Genomic DNA, 20472 nt, shown 5'->3' with positions numbered 1-20472 from the left:
GGAATTAAGGGTGGTGTTGTGGGTTGGGCCAGAGGCCATCAGGGGTAACTGGGAAGAGTGCAGACTTGAGGGTGTTACCTATGGTTGGGGCAGAGGTCAGTGGGGGTACTGGGAGGACGGTGGACTTGAGGGTGGTGCTTGGGATTTTGGCAGGTGGGGCTAGGTGGAGGAAGACAGACTAGAATTTGTTGCCTGGAATTGGGGCAGAATCCAGATTTTCCTGGTGAATATGTGCATATGAAAACAAATCTTAGGTGATATCAGGTAACTAAAGTTGAATTTCACTCATGTATATGTTTAAAGAAGAAATATGTATTAATATGTATTACCAGACAAGGCAATGGGCCTCACTACGGGTTTGGCGGTAGCCATGCCGCTATTTGCGGCATGGCTGCCTCCAAAACCGGGTCCGGGTTCCCTGAATGGGGAATTACCGGTCCATTCCGTGTTTGGAGGGCCCTGTTATTCCTCCTTCAGGGAACCCGGGCCCGGACCTTCCCCATTCCCATTCGAGCCCCCATAGGGCTCAATGGGAATGGGAGAGGGAGCTAACAACGGGCCGATTACAACTGGCCCGTTGTTAGCTCCCTGGTCCCCTCGTGGGACCCGGAAACGACCCCTGGTTTTACCAGACGTCCTTACCGGGTCTCGCGAGGTAACCTCGTAATCAGACGGAATGGGAATAACGGGTCTGCATCCATTAGCGGACCCCATTAACCCATTCCGCTATATTAATTGTATTTACTATATATCTTGCAAATGTAGTGTATTTTTATGATATCAGATAACAAAATAAAGCTGAAATGATGTTGGATGACAACGATGATAAAGAAGAAAAGTTACCTTGTCCAGGTGCATGCTCTTCTCTGTACTTGATTTATGCATACACATGGCAGAATAGCTAGGACGAATGTCGTTACATATGACCAAATATGCAGCAGCAGCAATAGTTTTCTTCAAGCCCAACATGGGCAAACTATGTTCCACATGCATGTTATCTCATGTGAAGCACTAGCAACTTCTTTCTTCAAGCCCAACAGGAGCATGCAATATTCCACTTCCATGTTACCACATGTGCAGTCTAGAATCTTTTTTGTTGTTGTTAAAGCACTGATAAGGATGGCAATTTATTTACATCTTTTTTTGTTCTGGTGATATGTTTTCTGCTGGCCATTTTGCCATCTCTTCTTTTGAAGTGGGTGTTTGGAGGTTATATGCCCTATGATGGACATGTGCGGATGTGTGGCCGAGTAGTGGATTGCTCCTGATGGTGAACACCAATTTGGAAAGCCTGAGACGCATTGCTAACCCAAGCATTCTAAAAAGTGGAGACTCTCCATGCATCAGGCTACCTGCCTTGTTTTCAGCAACCTGGGACGTTTCATGCACCAGACTTGTCTGCATCTTTCTTGTTGGAAGGCCGCCTGGTGAGATTGACATGCATTGTGCAGTTTCTCTGTGCTTTGCAGTTTTTCTATCTCTCTCTCTCTCCCCCCGCCCCATCTCTCTGCTCTCTCCCTCCATGGTGTTCTCCATCCCTCTTGTTTACACTAACTGCTATTTTATCACCTATCCTACCTCTCTCTCGAAGCCTGGAAGGAAAACGTTTAAAAAAATCTCCTGGTCTCCAATCCAGGCCTGCCCATCATTAACACCTGCGTCAATTCTTCTTCCAGGCAGACTGTCACAGAGATCCGCTTTGTCGCTCCCTCTCTGGGCCTATGTCCCCACATGGTTTCTGTTCTCTCCCCTTTCTCTTCGTTGCCCATTAATGGTGGCACCAAATGGGAAGTACTCTTGGCAGGCTGTTATAAACTAAAACTCCTTCTCCAGAAGACCAAGACCAGAAGGTAAGTAGTTTACATGTAGGTTTTATTCTCTTAGTTAGTAAGACGAGAAAGCACTGGGACATCCATCTAGACCAGCAGCTTAGGTCCAACTGACACCAGTAGAACCCTGCACACCAAACATACATCAACATTCCACCAAGAGTCCCAGTGACATCACCACACCAACACTCCACCTAGAATGTTAGTGACATCACCACCATCACAACACTCATAGCCATAATCAATCCCATCCTATAGGTGCAACATTAATATCTGTCAGAATGACACTGTCATGGCCCAGAGCTCTCAGCCCAACCTCATACTTCTTGATCAGTGTCTTCCAGCTCCCATCAACCTCCTACCTTCTCCTGCCACTGCTCTCTATGCCACCCCTCTTGCCCCCTACTCCACCAACGACGGGCATACCACATCTCTACACCCCTCCTTGGAAGAGCTTCACCTAGGTACCCTCAGCTCTCACTCTGCTGTTAAAAAATCTGTCGGAATTGAAACAATATTATGCCTCCTATCGCAGCAATTGTATGTGTATTGGCCCACACCAAGTTGTCTAAAACATCATATGCGAACAAACTCTGCGGCAAGGTTTTGACCTTAGAGAAAGTAATGTAAGTCGCCATCTGGATTAAGCCGCCATTTTAGGTTCTCTTGTAAAATGGAAAGTCACCCTGAACATCAAAATGGAGGCTGAATGACATTCTGAGTAAGATACGGTCCTCCGTAGGTTTGGTCAGGAGCAGTCGTGACCCGGCTCTTAATTTAACCCTGACAATTTGAATTTAGCGTATTGTATCTGCAGGCTGTCATGATCTCTGCTTCCAAAAGATCAGGACTTGCCCGACTGCCTTGGAAGCAGACCCATAACCCCGGTTCCGAGTGCCAGCCAGTCCCAATTGGGACCTTTTGGACCCTGTCCTGGCGCCAGTGGCACCAGGCTCATAAAGATGCCCAGTCCCAGCGCTGGAAGCGCCGGGCTCATAATGCTTGGGTGGACTTACCTGCAGCAGACCATGCTGCTTACTTACCTGCCAGTTGAACCCCTGATCCTCTTCTGTTTGGGACTACTTTTCCTGTTGGGTGGGGCAGGAGACACTCCCTAGGTTCAGAACACTGGAACTCTTCTGGAAAGCAGGAACTCTTTTCTTACCTGGCTGTGGAAGGAGACACCTAAGCACTACAAGAGGCTATTTAAACCACACCCGATGGATGAATCTTGCTTTGTGTTATTCTGCATTCTCTGCAGCAGAACGCTCATCGTGTCTTCTGCTTCTGATCCTGGGCCTAAGGGAACAAAGGCTTACCATCCTGGAATCCAGTCTTCAGCAGCACCTGTAAAGACAAAGAAAGTACAGGTTAGCACTACGGTCTTCAGTGGCAGCGCATCTCTTACCTGGTCCATCGGCTGTCACCTACGCCTCGCGCTGCATTCCGGCATCTGAAAGACAAAGGCTTACCTACTCTTCGCATGCTCCGGAGGTCTTCGCACTGCATTCCGGCATCTGAAAGACAAAAGCTTACCAGCTCTTTGCACGCTCCGGAGGCCTTCGGCGCTGCATCCCGCATCTGAAAGACAAAAGAAGGTGTGTTTAAAGACATTGGGCAACTTTATTACTCACGTGCCATTACTCCTTCCCACGCCGAATCCAGTGGGTATTCCAGCACCCTTCAGCTTCTCTAAAGCTCCGAACTTGTACCTGCAAGATAAAAGGGACAGTTAGTGCGCATCGTGAAGCAGGCTACAAGCGCTTACTTACGTGCTTCCAGGCGCTTCTATTCCTCACGCGGGTTCGATCCTCAACTCTCATCAGCCCGCCATCCGCCATCGCCGGAACCCTGCAAAACAAGAGATATCATTACAAAAGACTTTTAAGACATTTGAAGTGCCCAGAACTTACTGTTCGTGCAGTTACCGACGGACAGCAGTCCTCTGAGGTCAAGAGGCCTGCACCCTAATCCAGTGAAGAAACTGGTTACGGCACCCTGCCCCGAGGCAGATGGAGAGCTCGGCATTCACTTACCTAAGACATCTTACTCTTCGAGTCAGACATACAGTGCACAGAGGTCCAGCCCAAAGAGCCAACCTTGTGTTACACATCACCTTTGAAGATACGGCATTCACCCAGTCAAGACCGGCGCCTCTGCGGGAATCAGGTGAGCGTTACAGAACACAAAGCCTACCGCAAAACTCCCACCCAGGCGCTATGGAAACCTCGGATACCGACCAGCTTGTCCAGTTACTTGGGGAACTAAGAGCAGAAGTGCATGCAGCCCGTCAGGAAACGAATGCTCTAAAAAGGGAACTGATTATTTCCAAGGAGCGAACAGACAATCTCGCTAGACAATTGCTACAGTCACAAGCCGGACAAACTCCGTTACCCGCATCAGGGGCAAATCTTCCTTCAACATCCTCTACGAACCCAGTGCAGATCAACCTACCTGGGAATGTACCTCTGGCTCCGCCCGAACGATTTTCTGGTGACCCAAAGAGGTTTGCAGTATTTATTAATCAGTGCCGGTTGCACTTCTTATGCCGGCCAGCAGCCTTTCCAACTGATCAAGCTAAGGTAGCTTTCGTGCTTTCGTACCTTAGTGGCAATGCGGCAGACTGGTCGATCCCTCTAGTTAATCAAGATGATCCGGTTCTCCATGATTTTCAAGCTTTTCAGCTCAGTATGGAAAAACTGTTTGCAAGACATTCACAGGGGCAGGCCTTGGACAATGAGCTCCTTTCATTGCGACAGGGTAATCAAGACCTTTTGGCTTATATTGCGTCTTTCAACAGACTGATAGTGGAAACTCGATGGCCTGAGGACAAAAGGATTACGCTGTTTTATAGAGGTCTACGTGGAGAGCTCAAAGATGTGTTAGCCCAAGTAGTGAATCCCCCGCAAGACTGTTCGGACTATATTGACTTAGTCGTTCAAATTGACCACAGACTGCAGAACAGGAAGGCCGATCGTTCCAAGTTTGATGCTCGAGTATTTTCCAAACCACCAACTCCTACCAAAGGAGTAGACTCCGGGGAACCCATGCAAATAGGGGGCCTGAAAGGACCACTAACACAAAAGGAGCGGGAAAGGAGAAAACAGCTGCAATTATGCCTCTATTGCGGAAACTCGGGGCACTTTCTTCGAGACTGTCCGGTGAAACCAACCAAGAAGGCAGTAGGAGCTGCAGTTACCAGGGTCACAAACTCTGAGCAGGGAAACAACCTCGCCCGACAAGAATAGAGGTCCTCTTGCCGAGCGTTAAAACCAGTTCAGTGACCTCGCATTTCGTGATACCTATGGTCCTCATTAGCCCTGAACATCCGGATCGATTACATGCGATTGAAGCTTACGTCGACAGCGGTGCCATCGGCAATTATGTGGATCATGAAATGGTTTTGAGGATGAATCTGATTCTTTGTCCAAAGGCTGTAAAGGACGTCATTACTACGGTGGATGGTACGGAGATAGCCTCCGGACCAGTAACGCATACCACCCAAGAAGTGATGCTAGTAAGTCAAGATGGACACCATGAGAAGATCGTGTTCGATGTGATCAAGGCCCCTCAGTTCCAGATTATTCTAGGAATTCCTTGGTTAGAGAAGCACAATCCTCAGATCGATTGGCGAGCAAGAACAGTTCAGTTTCCAGAATGTGTCTCTACTTGTCACCCTCGACCTGGTGTTGCACTGGCAGCAATTTCCTCGGAGGCTCCCCAGTTACCTCCTGAATACCTAGAATTCCAAGATGTTTTCCGGAAGGATCAGGCTAACTCTCTACCTCCTCATAGGTCTTATGACTGCCAGATATACCTGATACCTGGATCTACTCCTCCTTGTAGTAGAATTTATGCCCTCACCGAGCCTGAGAATCTTCACCTCCGACAATACCTGGATCAATACCTAGCGAATGGGTTTATTCGTCCTTCCAAGTCCCCTGCTTCCTCAGCTTTGTTCTTCGTTCCAAAAAAAGAAGGGGACCTTAGAACTTGTATAGATTATCGCGCCCTGAACCAGATCACCGTTAAGAATAGATATCCGTTACCTTTGATCCCTGAACTCCTGGACCAAGTCAGAAAAGCATGCATATATACAAAGCTGGATCTTAGAGGAGCCTACCACTTGGTACGAGTAAAAGAGGGCGATGAATGGAAGACGGCCTTCCGCACCAAGTATGGGCTATTTGAATATCAGGTCATGCCCTTCGGACTTTGCAATGCCCCGGCCGCCTTTCAATATTTTATGAACGATGTCCTCAGAGAGCTCATAGATGTGTGTGCTGTTGTTTACATTGACAACATCCTCGTTTATTCTTCATCGGAAACTGAACATCGGAAACACGTGAAAATGGTCCTCGAGAGATTGCGTCAACACAAACTTTTCGCTAAGTTGGAAAAATGTGTTTTCAACGTGACTGAAGTTGAATTCTTGGGATTCATATTATCACCTAGCGGAGTGCGTATGGATTCAAAGAAGGTCGATGCAATTCTCAAATGGCCATCGCCATCCTCCGTAAAAGGTGTTCAAAGCATGTTAGGCTTCGCTAACTTTTACCGCAGGTTTATCTCCGAATTCTCTCGAATAGTCCAGCCCATCACCGCCTTGTTAAAGAAAAACAAACGTTTTGAATGGTCTACCGAGGCGGAACAAGCTTTCCAGAATTTGAAGACTAGATATATCTCTGCACCGATCTTAAAACATCCTCGCCCAGAACTCCCCTACATCGTTGAAACTAATGCTTCGAGCCTTGCCATGGGGGCAGTTCTATCACAAAAGGACCCAGTAACCAATCAGTTGCATCCCGTGGCATTTTGGTCCCGCAAATTCTCGCCTCCTGAAATCAATTACACTATTACTGATAAGGAACTTCTAGCTATCAAGTCCGCCTTTAAGGCTTGGCGGCATTATCTTCTGGGGGCCCGACACACCATTACTGTGATTACAGATCACCGAAACCTGCAATATTTGAAAACCGCAAAAGCTCAATCCTCTAGGCAACTCGGTTGTGCACTATTCTTTGCCGGGTTTGACTTCATAATTACCTATCGACCTGGTACAAAAAACGGTAAAGCTGATGCCCTTTCTCGGATGGGAGTGGAAGAACATTTGATCAATCCTAAACCTGTACCTATCATTCCCGAACAAAGAATTCTAGGTGTAATCGCCACACAATCCATAGAGGAAGTTAAGGATAAAGCCAGGCTACTGGTAACTCCAGCAGACATACAGAATTGGCATCTGCAGGGAAAGGACTTTACGGTGAAGGACAACCTATTATATTTCCAAGAACGGTTATACCTGCCCAGCACAGATTTACAGAAAAAGGTAATCTCTTGTTATCACGATTCTTTAATGGAAGGACATCCCGGTATGACTAAGACCTCGGAAAAGATCAAGCGCTACTTCTGGTGGCCGTCTTGGAAAAAAGATATCAGAGACTTTATAATGTCCTGTGGAGTATGCGCCCAAAACAAGAGTCAAAAGGAAAAACCAGCCGGCCTCTTACGCCCTATTGACATCCCGCCTCGCCCTTGGCATACGCTCTCTATGGACTTCATCACCGATCTACCTCCATCCTCCGGATACAATACGATCCTAGTAATCGTGGACCTATTCTCCAAGATGGCGCATTTCATTCCACTCAAAGGCTTACCAACAGCAGCAACTCTGGCCCGAGAATTTCTCGAAAACATCGTCCGACTGCACGGTTTTCCTTCAGTTCTAATTTCGGATCGAGGTAGTCAATTTATTTCTCATTTTTGGCGAAGTTGCTGTCGGTCGGCTCAAATTGATGTGAGACTTTCGACCAGCCACCACCCTCAAACCGACGGACAAACCGAGAGGACCAATCAAACTCTGGAACAGTATTTGCGCTGCATGCTACAACAAACTGAAAAAACTTGGAAAGATATGCTTTGGATAGCCGAATATGCCTACAATAACTCTGTCCACTCGGGAACTGGGAAGACCCCGTTTTTTTCTTTTATACGGTAGTCACCCTCGAACCTCAGAGTTGGATCCACTCCAAGATCTTGGAACACCAGCAGTAGACCACCTGCATTCTACAATCACCCAAGCCTTTAAGGAAGCCGTTTCTCACCTTCAAAGGGCTAAAGAACAATACAAGAAAGGAGCAGACCAACATCGGAAGGAAGCGTCCCAATATCAAGTAGGAGATCAAGTCTGGTTATCCACCAAATATCTACCTCTAAAAGGACCACGCACATTCAACCCAAGATACATTGGTCCCTATTCCATCACTACCATAGTAAATCCAGTAGCGGTCAAGTTGGACTTGCCCCCTCACATGAAGATACATCCGGTCTTCCACGTCTCTCTATTAAAACCTGTGCAACCTCAAACCCGACTAACTACATCTCCAAAACCTATTCTAGTTGATGGAGAACTCGAGTTTGAAGTCAAAAGCATTCTGGATTCCAAGATCTCCAAATCTAAACTATTTTACCTGATTGACTGGAAAGGCTACGGTCCCCAAGAAAGATCCTGGGAACCTGCAGAATATGTCCACGCGCCTCGTCTAATCAAAAGATTTCATCGAACATTTCCTAACAAGCCCAAACCCCGGAGAAGCCCGGTTTGGGAGGGGCCTTGAGGGGGGGTGCTGTCATGATCTCTGCTTCCAAAAGATCAGGACTTGCCTGACTCCCTTGGAAGCAGACCCATAACCCCGGTTCTGAGTGCCAGCCAGTCCCAATTGGGACCTTTTGGACCCTGTCCTGGCGCCAGTGGCACCAGGCTCATAAAGATGCCCAGTCCCAGCGCTGGAAGCGCCGGGCTCATAATGCTTGGGTGGACGTACCTGCAGCAGACCATGCTGCTTACTTACCTGCCAGTTGAACCCCTGATCCTCTTCTGTTTGGGACTACTTTTCCTGTTGGGTGGGGCAGGAGCCACTCCCTAGGTTCAGAACACTGGAACTCTTCTGGAAAGCAGGAACTCTTTTCTTACCTAGGCGTGGCTGTGGAAGGAGACACCTAAGCACTACAAGAGGCTATTTAAACCACACCCGATGGATGAATCTTGCTTTGTGTTATTCTGCATTCTTTGCAGCAGAACGCTCATCGTGTCTTCTGCTTCTGATCCTGGGCCTAAGGGAACAAAGGCTTACCATCCTGGAATCCAGTCTTCAGCAGCACCTGTAAAGACAAAGAAAGAACAGGTTAGCACTACGGTCTTCAGTGGCAGCGCATCTCTTACCTGGTCCATCGGCTGTCACCAACGCCTCGCGCTGCATTCCGGCATCTGAAAGACAAAGGCTTACCTACTCTTCGCATGCTCCGGAGGTCTTCGCACTGCATTCCGGCATCTGAAAGACAAAAGCTTACCAGCTCTTCGCACGCTCCGGAGGCCTTCGGACAAAAGAAGGTGCGTTTAAAGACATTGGGCAACTTTATTACTCACGTGCCATTACTCCTTCCCACGCCGAATCCAGTGGGTATTCCAGCACCCTTCTGCTTCTCTAAAGCTCCGAACTTGTACCTGCACGATAAAAGGGACAGTTAGTGCGCATTGTGAAGCAGGCTACAAGCGCTTACTTACGTGCTTCCAGGCGCTTCTATTCCTCACGCGGGTTCGATCCTCAACTCTCATCAGCCCGCCATCCGCCATCGCCGGAACCCTGCAAAACAAGAGATATCATTACAAAAGACTTTTAAGACATTTGAAGTGCCCAGAACTTACCGTTTGTGCAGTTAACGACGGACAGCAGTCCTCTGAGGTCAAGAGGCCTGCACCCTTATCCAGTGAAGAAACTGGTTATGGCACCCTGCCCCGAGGCAGATGGAGAGCTCGGCGTTCACTTACCTAAGACATCTTACTCTTCGAGTCAGACATACAGTGCACAGAGGTCCAGCCCAAAGAGCCAACCGTGTGTTACACATCACCTTTGAAGATACGGCATTCACCCAGACAAGACCGGCGCCTCTGCGGGAATCAGGTGAGCGTTACACAGACACAATTATTGACCAGGTAACACCAATTTTTTGTGAAATGCCTGGGAAATTGTTTAGCTGCTTTAGGGCTCTGTTCCGAAGTGATCGACAATCTTTGGAATTTAGCCGCCCGGCACCACAGGAGGGGTCGCCGGCATGTACTATGTACTGTAAGTATGGCATTGGAAGTATAGTATTTAATGATATTTGGCACAGACAAACCAGACATGCCTCCGAATTTCAGTGGCCAATCAATGGTAGTTTCGAGATCCCCCATATTGAATACCTAGAATCGGTCTTGCTAACAAAGAAGGCCAGACCTGCAGCATTTGATGTTTTGCAGAATTGGAAAAAAGAAGCATTGCAGCAGCTTAAAAGTAGGGATAAACATGCACGCCGTCATAAAACAAATGCCGAAAAGGCGTTATTATATGATAAAGAAAAACATTCGGAGTAAGTTAGAAACATGGATAGGGCTTTCTCACTAGGTATCCAGAAAATGTAGCCCTCTAAAGATTTCCATGTTTTTGTTTTGTTAGGACTGCCCGAAGCAGGGTTTGGAACCCTCACCTATTCCCGTTAATCAGAAAGGTCCCTACGTTGAATTGTTAGTGGGGAATAGGAAACATCAGTTTTTGATAGACACTGGAGCACAGAAGTGCTCCATTGATCATTCCCGGGTTCCAAACATACCACTGTCAGGGCAAACAAATGTTTCTGTAGGGTTTTCTGGTATACCAATTGTCTGTACGGTTTCTTCACCGGTGTCTGTTTCTTTGGGTCCCTTTACGGACCATTGCCCTTTCCTTCTGACTTCGAACTGTGGAGAGAATTTGCTGGGGTTAAATTTGTTAAAGAAACTGAATGCAGTAATTCATTGTTCCTCTGATGGAGTGCGACTGACTGTTTCACCACATCAACTTCCCAGTTCCCAGTTTCTGACTCGACCATTGCCTCCTGAGTTTAGTGTTGACCCGGAATGTTTATGGGCGGTTGACGACAATGATGTCGGGGTACTACAGATTGAGCCCGTTAAAATAGTTTTGAAACATGGAGTTAAATTACCACGCATTCCGCAGTATAAAATATCAGTTGAGGGCGAGCGTGCTTTCAAGTGCATTGTCTCCGATTTTGTGCACCGAGGGGTGATTGAGGAGATTGCAGGTAGTTTATGTAACAGCCCGATTTTACCTGTATACAAGAAAGGCGACAATACAATCCCATACCATTTTATAATTGATCTTCGTGCTATTAACAAAGTTGTCGACCCGCAATTTCCAATTGTGCCTGATGTAACAACGATACTAACAATGATCCTTGCTACAGCTACGTATTTTAGTGTTGTGGACCTAAAGAATGCTTTCTTTAGTATTCCTATACACAAGGAGAGTAGATATTTGTTTGCGTTCACCTTGGGAGGACGTTCATTCACATTTACTCGGGCACCTCAAGGGTATACCGAAAGTCCAAGCATTTATAGTAGAGCTTTGAAAGAGCAGCTTGACACCCTTGAATTGCCACCTACTTGTACACTACTTCAGTATGTCGATGATTTGCTTTTGGCTGCAGATTCTGAAAGTGCTTGTAAAGAAGGCACTGTATTGTTACTTATTCATTTGGCCGAAAACGGTCATAAAGCTTCGCTCAAGAAATTTCAATATTGTTGCCAGGAGGTCGCCTATTTAGGTTACCTCCTGTCGAAGGAGGGGAGAAGATTGACACCTGAAAGAATAAAACACATTTCTGGCATGTCTGTTTCAAATACGCAGAAGGAAGTCAGAGCCTTAATAGGTATGGCTTCTTACTGTAGGTTGTGGATCCCAAACTTTTCACTAGTGATAAATCGATGTAGGCTTTGACGAAGAAGGGCATTTCTCTGCCACTGCCATGGAAATCGGAACATCAATGATCATTTGAGCTTTTCACAACCGCGTTATGCTCTGCACCGGTTCTGGGTACTCCAAATTATGACAAGGCCTTTGTGTTGTTTGTGCATGAATGTGATGGATGTGCTTTGGCTGTGTTAACGCAGGAACTTGGAGGGAAGAATAGGCCGTGCGGCTACTACTCCTCCGCCCTTGATCCTGTCGCATGCGCTTTGCCGAGATGTTTGCGAGCTGTCGCTGCTGCTGCCGCGTCCTTAAAACAGAGTGAGGGAATGGTTCTAGGCCATGATTTAATTTTGATGGTACCTCACTCTGTAGATGTCCTATTGAATAAGACTCAAACGCAACACCTCACCTCTGCACGGCTGACAAGGTATGAATTAATTCTGTTTGCCCCTCACATTCAAATTAAGAGGTGTTGCGTTCTTAATCCGGCTGAACTTCTACCTTTCCCGCAAAATACTGTTTGCGGTGACAAAGAATTACATGACTGCCTGTATACCACTGAACAGGAGACGAAGGGCAGGATAGACCTTATAGATACTCCTTTGGACAATGCAGAAGGGGAGCTGTTTTGTGATGGCTCCTGCTTCAAACTTCCAGATGGTACATCTACAGCTGCTTACGCAGTTACTACGTTGAGTACGGTTGTTGAAACTAAGTGAATTCCGCAAAACTCCGCGCTGGCCGCAGAGATTATAGCGTTGACCCGAGCTTGTGAACTCTCCAAAGGGCGTATAGTAAACATATATACTGATAGCCAGTACGCCTTTGGGGTGGCTCACAACTTCGGGAGGCTCTGGTCGGAAAGAGGGTTCCTAACCCCACATGGGACCAAGATTCAGCACTGTCCCCTGATAGTGCAATTGCTCTCGGCACTCTCATTCCCTAGGCAGTTAGCGATCATGAAATGTGCAGCACATCGTAAGGTCATAGATGATGTGGGAAAAGGGAACGCTTTTGCTGACCAGATAGCCAGGCAAACGGCCACAGACCTTAGCGCAGACATGTATGCTCTAAGGGAAACAAAAGATGCCTATGTAATGGATGAGGGTATTGGGTCTGTGCGAGATATTCAAACTGATGCCACAATAGAAGAGTCTAAAAGGTGGGGGAAACTGGATGATGATGGGTGTTGGGTGGATACATCTGAAGGAAAATGGTTGCTCCCTGATTCATATGTGCTGGCAATGGTTACGATGACACACGGTCCTACGCATGTGTGTGCTCAGCAGATCACGAAAATGTTAGAACAAGTCTGGGTAAATGATAACATTTCGAAGATTGCACAGCGCCATGTTCAGAATTGTATGATTTCTTTACAGCACAATGTGGGGAAGGGGACAGTAACTCCAAGGGGAAGCTTTGGGCCCCCTTCTGTTCCCTTTGAGGTCATCCACTTTGATTATTATTTGTGCTTTTAGTAAATGGGTCGAGGCTTTCCCCGTTAAAGATGCTACTGCCATGACCACTGCAAAGACTATGGTAAAAGAATTCTTTCCACGATTTGGGCTTCCGAGGGTAATTTGGTTGGATAATGGTCCCCATTTTGTTGCAGCAGTAATTTTACAGATATGCACAGCGTTACACATTGAAAAACTATTTCACTCGACTAGGCATCCTCAAAGTGCTGGGTTGGTAGAGAGACATAACGGCATCTTAAAGAATAAACTTGCAAAAACATGTGCCGACACCAAACTGAAATGGCCAGATGCCTTACCTATTGTATTGTTAGCCATGCGAACCACACCTCAAACTAAGACTGGCCTCTCCCCCTTTGAGGTAGTGATGGGGAGACCTGCTAATATTTGGGGTCTTCCGAGGCCTAAAACATTGAGGGAGATTGACAATGTATTGCTTGTAGACTACTGCAACCAGTACTGCAACCAGTTGACTAAAAATCTGTATTTAATTTATCATCAGGTCCAATCAGCTTTACCTGTACGGTTTACGGGCCCAGGACACGATAATTAGCCTGGAAGTTGGGTCCTAGTGAAGGCCTACGATAGGTCTTCCTGTCTCGCTCCTCGCTGGAGGGGACCCTACCAGGTGCTGTTGGTAACCCAGACAGCAGTGTGGGTGGCTGGAAAAAAAACATTGGATCCATGCGACGCATGTAAAGAAACTTCCTCACCCGACGCCACACGTTACAGTAGAAGCAGAACCCCTCGCTGATGCTACAATCTCTGATCCTGGAGTAGCAAACAGCACTGTGAGTTTGTCAGAGAATTTCTCTGAGCCCGTGGAGCTTGGGGAACAGTCCATTTCGTCACCGCACTCTTTGGAAAAGTCACTTCCGGAAAACATTGTTTCAAGTTCTGCGACTTCCGTCGCCTCCGGTACGTCGCTTCCCTCAGGAAGTGACGTCGCCTTGTTTCCGGATCAAACAGTTCTGGGTACCACCAGGTACAATCTTCGACGAAGAAAATAGAACTACGGCACGGGTCTTTTCCGTGCATTTGGAAAGAAGAAGTGATTGAAAGTTTTCTCTTGTAAAAGAAAGTTCCTTTCGAACAAAAGGGAAAAAAAGGGATTCTGCTGGATAGGCTTGGGAAGAACTAAGAAGTCGCGTGACCGTAGTGTCGCCAGCAAACGAACATTGGGGTTGTCGATTGAGAAACTACGATGCCTGCCACCTCCACCGCTGCTCCCCGCACTGGACTTGTAAATAAGGGGGTGACCAACTCGGACAACGAACAATGTGCCTGGGCCCCGAAAACGTATTGCTGTGTTGTGTTAATAATAATTGGAATTTGTGTAATTACTGCTGTGGGACTTTGGTACTTCGAAGAAAATTACCCTCTAAAACCTCTACTGCCAATTGAGATTATTCCTACTGCTTTGACTCCCTCTCTACACCTCCACACCTTGTCACCTAGAGACTCCCAGCATAGACGAAAGTATCATAATAACATTTTAACGATAGTAATGAATGCAACACATGCCATTTTTAATAAGAGTACTTGCTGGATTTGCACCCATTTACCGCAACATGGGAACAAGGGGCTAGGATGGTATATTCTCCCTTTACCTTTAACGACTGCTTGCTATGCTTCTCTTAGAGCACTATTCTTTGGCCGTCTCAGGGAACTTTGATGGAACTAATTTAAATGATTTTGAGAAACGTGAATTGACTCCCCTGGGATGCTCACTTTTTGCAAATAGAAGTAGACCTAATGTTGCTTCTCTTAGGCCATCTGATAAACTATCTCTTCCTTTCCAAACTCTAATTTCCTTTAAAATGGCTCCGATAGGCAATAAGGACGCTGTGCCCCCTTCCTACTCTATTAATCATAGCCCCGATTCAGTCCCCTTTTGTGTACAAAGAAATGGCACTCGGCCAATGGGAGATTTTGAAGGTTGTGTGAACATTGTAAATTTGACTGGGGAGAACAGGCCTCTGTATGTAGGGGGGCCTGTTTATTTCGTTTGTGGTAGTTCAGCATTTCCCTGGTTGCCCAAGGATTGGCAGGGACCTGTTATTTAGGAATCCTGTTACCTGGGGTATTTCTAGCTAGTACATTGGATGTTTCTAAGGCTCGCCCACGGCGGGACGAGGATGGGGATACCCCTGGGCAAGTATGGGGAGATATAGTGAAATCAGTTGTGCCATTTTGGGGACAGATAGCAAACTCTGAAAATATTAGGGGACTAGCAAGAGTACTGGAGAGAACCATCAACCGGACCACAGATATACTCTACAATATGACACTAGAACAAAAGGCAATAAGATTGGTAGCACTCCAAAATCGGATGGCATTAGATGTCATTCTGGCAGAAGGTGGTGGAGTATGCAAATTAGTGGGGTCCGCTTGCTGTGTTTTCGTACCAGACTCCTCACCGACAATTTTTAAAGCAATACAGAACTTGCACATCCTTAGTTCTGAGGTGCATGTTCCTGTGGGAGATTGGAATATTAGCGCCTGGTTCTGGGATTCTCTACGATCCTGGGGTTGGAAGGTGCTTTCTGTTATCTTGGTTATTTTGGGAATCCTGCTATTCTTTTGTTGCTGTTTCCAATGTCTACCTAGTATATGTGCAATGCTAGGGGGGTGTTGTGCTCAAGCGGTGAGCACAGTAGGGCACAAAATGTACGCCCCAGATACAGCATCTAAAGAGTTTGTGTTACAAGAGGTTCTGATGAACGACCTAATGGCTATAGACATTACAGATAATGATTCAGGATGTATAGACGACAATGCATGGAGTTATTTACAAAAGTATTAGAAGTGATATTAGCACACTTGGCATAGGCCAAAAGGAGGGTTTGTCGGAATTGAAACAATATTATGCCTCCTATCGCAGCAATTGTATGTGTATTGGCCTACGCCAAGTTGTCTAAAACATCATATGCAAACAAACTCCGCGGCAAGGTTTTGACCTTAAAGAAAGTAATGTAAGTCGCCACCTTGGATTAAGCCGCCATTTTAGGTTCTCTTGTAATATGGAAAGTCACCCTGAACATCAAAATGGAGGCCGGATGACATTCTGAGTAAGATTCTGGCTGTTGTGACCTCCGTACACACAAATAATTAATATGCCTGCAGGCCACTTGTCGGGGTCGCAAACTGAGACCTTGTCCTATTGTTGACCTATGTGTAAATGTACAACTATATCAGCGAAACTAATCAAAATGCATATATTATAGGATTGGCCTGGCTAGGAACCCATAGGCCCGATCCCTAGAATGGTTAACCCGCGAGGGGGTTGGCCAAGGGCTGGATAAAGAGTATAAAAAGCCCAAGTATTCCAATGTATGGTCTCTCTCACTAATGCATCGAACCTTCGTTGAAGTTCGTTACGTTACTCTGAGAGCCGAATAGCTATCCGTTTGTCAATTGACGTTGGTAACTGTTGTAGCTTTTAAATAAAGCACTTGTATGTTCTTTGTAACCTGTGTTGGTGTGTTTCTTTTGGGCTTCCCAGCCTCATATTATTTTTCTGTTTCCACAACTCCTCTGATATCTGTCTCCTACTTGAAGAATTTGACCTTGACGTTTCTGCTAACACTGTGACGTGGTCCATTGCCAGATCTGTCACTGCTTTTCACACACTCCTCTCTGAGGGCAACAAGATCCTCTCTAAGCCCTGGCCTACCCGTTCTGGAGGCGGAGTGGCCTTGATCTTCCCTGAATGGCTGCCTGCTACTATAATTCCCACTCACACCTACCCTTCCTTTGAATGCCTCATCTGCAGGCTTGGTGTCTCTCTAACCCTCTTGTAGACTCTCACCACCGTCTACAGGACCCCTGGTCCGGTCTCCCTGTTCCTCTATGAGTGGTCTGACCTCACCTCTTCTCTTCTCTTCTTGTCTCCACCTCCAAGCTTCTCCCCCTCTGAGACTTCAATATTCACCTTGGCTCTCCTGATTCAGCCACTGGACTCTTTAGCAGCCTCTGTGACTTTCTTTCCCTCACCAATCATCCCTCTGGTCTGACAAACTCAGCCGGACATACCTTTGATGCTCGCATCTCAGCAGACATCCCCATCTCCAACCCTCTAACTGCACCTCTCTCCCGGTCCATCCTCTCCTGTCCTCTCACCTAGATCTTGTAGGTCTCCCGGCTAAGCCTCTTCCTGCACTGCCAGTCTCCTTGTCCGTCATACGACCGATTAAGTGAGTGTCAGTAGGTGCTTTTGCTGCCACATTCATTCCCCCTCCCAGGACTGCCACAGAATCCCACACAGAATCTACCCTTGATAAACATCACCTCTATACAACCAGCACCCTAGACATCCTTGCCCTTGTCATGAGGATCCACATGAAGCCTTCCCCCAAGCACAACACCTGGAATGACTCTGACTTAGCCTCCCTGAAAGGCAAGTGCAGAGTTGCTAAGCGGAAGTGGTGGGCATCAGGCACATCCTCTGACAGATTGGCCTGCTGCCTGCTCCAAAGCCAATACAGACTATCCATCCGCTTGAAGAAGAGGGCCCATATCCAAGCCCCCATCTCTGGGGCCACTTACAACATTGTCAACCTGGTTAAAGTCTGCAAAGAACTTGCCAATCCTACCGCAGTCTCCGCTTTTGCCATCTCTGACCCTCAGTACTTCACTTGGCTCCCACTTCTTAACCAAAATTCAGGACATACTGTCCACTCTCTCCTTTATTACCCTCTCCTGTCTCCCCAGCTCTCAGGCATCCCTTGCCCCCCTTTCCCCTTCTCTCCTACTCCCCTCTTTCTCACCCACAGCACCGGTTGAAGTCACTAGACAAGTCCTATCTATTAAAGTCTCCTCCAAACAGGTACTCCCCTGCCCCTCCAAAATTATCTACAAGATTCCGTCCCTTGCACGAGCCCTGACTAATTTCTGTAATCACTCCTTTGCCACTGGCTCCTTCCCGCTACCCTTCAACCCCTCCCTTGTTCATCCTCCCCTCAAAAAGTCCTCTGCCGACCCCTCCTGCCCGACTAACTACTGCCTTATCTCCATTACCCGCTTCCTTGGCAAACTCATGGAGATGCTGGCCATTTCCCAACAGATCCAACATACTGGATTTGATAAATTGTCTTCACAACCACCAATCTTGCTTCAGAGCAGCCAGAGGCACGGAAACTGTGCTACTGAACACCTGTAAAGACTTGCTCTCAAATCTCGATTACAACTCCCCTTCCATTCTTATCCTTCTGGAGCTTTCCTCTGCCTTCAACATGGTCAATCATGCCACCCTGACAAATTGGCTCTGTGACACCGTTGACAACAAAAAGCCTGGCACTGGACTCGTTGACCTCATTCCTCTCTGACTGTCCTTCCCAGGTTCAACTGGTTCTCTCCCCTATCACACTCTCCATCTGCAGTGTCCCTCAAGGCTCTAGCCCCTCGTTGTGGCTCGTCAACATCTACTTTGCCCCTCTAACCCACCTGATCTCCTCTTTCTCTCCTTGCTTCCAGTGTTATGCAGACGACACACAGCTCTCCTGCAAACTTTCCTCTACTGTTTGTTTTGTTTTATTCGTATTTATATAGCGCAAAACAGCCCGAGGACATCATGGAACTTGTTTCAGTACAAAACTTAGTTACTTAATTACATGGTCATTAGCAATATATATATACAGGTTGCAATATAGTTTCATAGTCATTAGCATTATATATACAGGTCACAATATAGTTATATTACATTTGTGTTATATTACAATATACATGGCAGAAGTGGAGGAGGCAGTCCTCCACTTGCTAGTTTAGGAGAATGGCCTTGAGGTTGTTGCGGAAGACAGAGATGGAAGTTTCAGCTCTAAGGGTGGCAGGGAGTGAGTTCCAGTGCAATATAGGAGAAGCCTAGACCTCCCGCTGTGGCTCTCTTTATGCGTGGTATGTGTAGCTGGTTGGTGTACTGAGCTCTGGTGGAGTGAGTGGATGTGGTCCTTGATATTGCTTCAGATAGGTATGCTGGAGCAGTTTTGTTGATGCACCTGTGAGTGATGGTGAGGATTTTCAGAGTAATACAGTCTTTGACCTGGAGCCACCGTGCTTCACGTCTGGCGTGGGATATATGGTCTCTTCTAGGGATGCTCATGGCGGCTCTGAGGGCATTGTTTTGTGTGGTTTGCAGTCTGTGAATGTTTTTGGCGGAGGTGCCAGCTAGAAGAGCGCTGCAATAATCAAGTGTGGCTCCTATAGTTGCTCTAGCTATGGCCAAGCGGTTGGGGGAGGATAAGTAGGGTCTAATGGCATTGATGAGTTTGGTGCTGAATGCTGATGCAGAGGCTATGGCGCTGACTTGTTTGTTCATCAATAGATTTGCATCAATGTGAACACCTAGAGTCTTGACAGAGGATGATACAGAGATGGTTGAGTTGTCTATGTTGAAGTTGTTGTATTGGGGGCTTAGTTTTGATAATGTGTTTGTCTGGCCCATGATGAGAATTTCAGTCTTCTCCCCGTTAAGACAGAGGCCATTGATTGCCATCCAAGCTTGGATAGTGGCATAGATGTTGTGAAGGGCCATGGCGTCTTGGTGATAGAGTCCAGATAGGGGTAAAAGTACTTGAGTGTCGTCTGCATAGTTTGTATATGCAACACCCATGGAGTCAAGTAGGTCGAAGAAGGGTTTTGTGAAGAGGTTATAGAGGGTGGGGGCTGTAGAAGATCCTTGGGGGACACCGCAGTTTATAGTGGTAGGATCTGCGTTAGCTGTGTCGGAGTAGACCTTCATGGCTCTTCCTTCAAGGAAGGAAGTGATCCAGGATGCTGCTTGATTAGAGAAATGGGCTGCATGGCTGAGGTGAGTGGTGAGTGTTTGGTGATCTACCAGGTCAAAAGCAGCTGATAGATCGAGGAGGAGGAGCAAGGCAGGTTTGCCTTTGTCCATGATCTGTGAGATTTGATTTTTTAGGTCTAATAAGGCAGATTCTGTTCCATGCCCGACACGGAAGCCAGATTGTCTTTTGCCTAGTATGAAGTTAGCTTCTATGTATGATTCGATCTGGATGTGAGCTGCTTTGTCCAGGATTTTTAGGAGGAACGGGACTGTCATTATCGCTCTGTAGTTGTTGGGTTGCGCAGGGTCAAGTGTGGCCTTTTTTAGAAGTGGCCGCTCACAGGCTGCCTTGATATTGTTTGGGACAGTTCCTGTTTGAAAAGATGCGTTAATGAAGGCAGTAATCAGGGGTGCTAGGCCATTGGCGCATTCCTTGATGATTTTGGGAGGTCAAATGTCTGCTTTACAGAGGGATGGTTTGAGGTTTTTGATGAGATTAAGGACCTCAGGTTCAGTGACGTTTCTGAAGGAGAATTGAGCGTGATTGAGATTACTACACTTGTCTTGTGTAGGGCGATTGTTTTTTGATTTGGGAGGGC

This window comes from Ambystoma mexicanum, chromosome 3q, assembly GCF_040938575.1.
Source record: "Ambystoma mexicanum isolate Mex_15411 chromosome 3q, UKY_AmexF1_1, whole genome shotgun sequence".
Taxonomy (NCBI): domain Eukaryota; kingdom Metazoa; phylum Chordata; class Amphibia; order Caudata; family Ambystomatidae; genus Ambystoma; species Ambystoma mexicanum.
The sequence above is the reverse complement of the archived record's forward strand: the minus strand, read 5'-3'. Positions refer to the sequence as shown.